We start from the raw sequence: 3,424 nt of genomic DNA, 5'->3' as shown, positions 1-3,424 counted from the left end.
GGCAATTCATGCTAAAATCCACATGCATATTAAACCTTAAACCTGGTAATTACCTCTGCCTCCAGAGAAAAACGGGAAAATGGATTATGCCATCAGGATGCAGCAGGATGTGGTAGCCAGGGCTGGCTGGTCAGCTTAAAAAAACAGGACCCCCTGGGCCCAGAGCCCATCTGGGTGTGACACAATGGGAAGGGGAGGGAAGACCCGGCTCTGCAGCAATCCTGAGGAATGGGCAAAACAGGACAAGCTCCAGGTGGGAAGTCCAAGCAAGCAGCAAGTGTGATGCCAGAGAAGCCAAATTAACAGCAAGAAGCTGCCACCCTTGCTTTTCCCTGCCTCTCTCCCATCTGTGCAGGTGGCATTTTGGGAATCCACAACCCTCCTGGCACCATCCCCACATCCTTCTCTTCCTCTCCTGGGGGAAATGCCACCTCTGCAGAACACATCAGCTTCTCTTCTTTTACCCAGCAAGTGTGAGCTACTGTGGCCGTGGTGACACACACGCAGCTGCTGTGCTGTGTGGTGACACCAGGATGCCAGTCCTTCACTGGGAAGCCCCAGACACAGCTCTGTGCCCCATGGGAGGCAGCTCTCCCTCCCCAGGACAGCAGTAAATTGGAGTGCTACAGCTTTAAAGAAGTGTGTCTGCTCCTTGGCAGAGCTGGTGGCAGCAGGGAGAGCCAGAGGACACCTGCGGAGATCCTGTACAGCTGGGGAAGATTAGCCTTTTCCACTAGACAAGGCCCATTACCATGTTCCAATATACCATCACTTCCGCTAGGAGAGCCTGCAGATGAGATATCGATTGCAGTGACCCTGGACAAGCCCTTCACGGGAGCCTGGGAGGGCGGCAGACCAGCCCCATGGCAGAACCTATGGTGTAAAGAGGGGGTGCAGTTTCCCAAAGGCATCCCCAGGGACCTGAGGGTGACAAGGGGCTGCCTCAGAGCTGGCTGAGCTGGAGTGATGTGTGATGCCGTGGGGGGATGCACAGAAGAGCTTCAAAGCCCAGCAGTGACCCAGGTCCCTTCCCAGGGTCCCTCTGGGCTCTTCCCAGTGCGGCTCTGCCCTGGGAATGGGGAGTCCCCAGCCCGTGTTCACTGCCCTCACATCCAGGTGGGTGTTTTGGAAACAAGCCTGCCACCTTGAAAGGCCAAAATAGTCCCCCCCAAAATGTCTCTGCTGGGGAATTCCAGGTGGTTCAGGAGGTGCTCAGAGTGCTGCTCGCCCACTGCTTTTCTCTCCTGGCAGTCCCAGCCCCTGAAATATCTCCCTGAGACACAACGAGGTGGAAGGACACTGGGGAAACTGAAAAACCGCCAGATCTTGGGAACTGGAAGGGCTGATGGCAATTAAGGTCGCAAAATGATTAAACATGTGGTGTCTGGCTCGCAGCACCCTATCACTGCAACGCCAAGGGGAAGCGCAGGCACTTCGGTGGGTCTCCTCTATCCTTTGATCCCATGATTTTTGAGAGGATTTTTCCTTCTCCAGGACTCCCACTGGGTTTGACTTGGCTTTTTGAATACACTGAGCTCTGCCTTACCAACACAATCCACTTGCAGCCCAGCTGGAAGCAGCAGCTGGAAGCTGACACACGATGCTCCTCCAAGGCTGATCTGTCATGTCCATCACTGCCTCTGAGAGCATTCCTGTGCTTCCTGGGGAGCTGGAGCTGCCATGGTAGAGCATCCTCTACCCTGAGCCAAAAACCTCACTGGACACTGCAGTGGGTGCAGAGAGACAGGGGCAGCCAGGACCCCCTGGGATCTGGGCTCCAAGGGCTGTGGTGTGAGTGCTGGAGGATATTCCAGGACAGGGAGTTAAATGGCCTTTTCCAGGTGATGATTTAAGCACCCAGCTGGCCCAATGAGCCCTCACGGAGCTTTTCCAGCATTTCTCAAGCTTTGAGGCACAAGAAGCTTCTGCTGAGACACTTTGTTTAGTTGTTGTTTTGTTTGGGTTTCCTCCCCAAATAAAAGACGTCAGCTCCTCATTGCACCAAGTTCTTTCAAATTCCACTTTTCCAATGGAGACATCTACCATAGTCAAGGATGGGCATGGGAGGGAACTCTCACAGCTTCCAGGGCTACTCGTTGTCCCGTGGGCCAGCACAGCATCCGTCCCTGGTGTGCGGGAGGGAAGCAGCTCTGTTCCCATCGTTTTGTGGATGATTCCCCAGGAGATGGCTCCTGATGAGGTTCCAAGCCCTTCCCCCCACCTGAGAATGGGCTGCTGTGGGATGAATAGGGCTGGCTCAACACTGGGCACCTACGCCAGCGTGGCTGGTCAGCACAACCTGCTGACCACTAGCCCCACTGCGGGGTTCCGTGTGCAGCTGCATTTGTACCATGGATTTGCTGCTGAAAGCAATGGGATGAAGGGAATGGGGTGGCCCTGCAGAGCATCCCCCCCTCCCCATAGCCCACAGGGGTTGGACAGGCTCCACCAGCCCAGAAGACCATTTCTCTCCCCTCTCCTGACAGCACTCCGCTGCTTTCTCCTCCCAAGATGGTCGCTGCCAGTAACAGCAGGGAAAGTCACATCCAAGCTGGGAAAATAACATGTTATTTTCCCAGCTGTGATGTCAGAGCTTGTCACACTTGCTGGCTTGGCAGCAGGGTGGGCAGGGTATGCCTGGACGTCCTCAAATGGCCACTTGGCCTGGCTGTCCCCTAAGGACTACTAAAATGCACCCCTTTTAGGTGGCAGCTCTGCTTTCGCTCCCCAAATGCGTGAGAAAGCAGAACATTCCTGCTGCTGGGATGGGGCTGCCCAGCTCCCTGCTGTCACTCTGGGTACCACAGGAAGCAGCGTGGTGGGTGCACCCCAACTCCAGGGAGCATCTCTGGGGACACCCAATGTGGGGACATCCCAAACCATGTCCTTTCCCAGTCTCAGCAGTGCTGAGCACCAGCACATCCCGAGTGTTTGCACGGTTAGGAAATCCAGTCCTTTCCTCTCCTCTTTCCTTTCCCTCTGCTTCCACCACAGCTCCGGGTTTCCCTCGCTGAGCCACCCCTGCCTCCCAGCCAGGTGTGCAGCCTGAGCATCGGGAACAGAGGGTCCTGCACCCCTCCAGGCACGGTGGGAGACGGACGCGCTGCCCAGCCCGGAGCGAGCACTCCTCTCCTCCTGCAACACCACCAGGGAATATTTCCTGCATTTTTGTCTTTCCCGAGTCTCTCTCTTTTTTGTCTTTTTCGCTCTCTAAAACTCACCAGAACACCGCAGAGAGGACCAAACCCCATTAACCCCTAACCACCCAGCTCACCCCTGCAGCCCGGCGCCGACGTCCCTCGCTCCCCACCTTCCCCACAAGGTACCACCAACCCCCCACGTCCTTCGCAGCCACTTAATCCATTACCAACTTCACAAAGCCGGGCTGGGGGAAGCGCTGGGCCAGAGGAGCAAACAAACGAGG

Source organism: Corvus kubaryi, unplaced genomic scaffold (genome assembly GCF_017639235.1).
Source record: "Corvus kubaryi isolate FWS band 111438036 unplaced genomic scaffold, C.kubaryi_AGA036_p1.0 78, whole genome shotgun sequence".
Lineage (NCBI taxonomy): Eukaryota > Metazoa > Chordata > Aves > Passeriformes > Corvidae > Corvus > Corvus kubaryi.
This window is presented reverse-complemented; position numbering follows the sequence as displayed.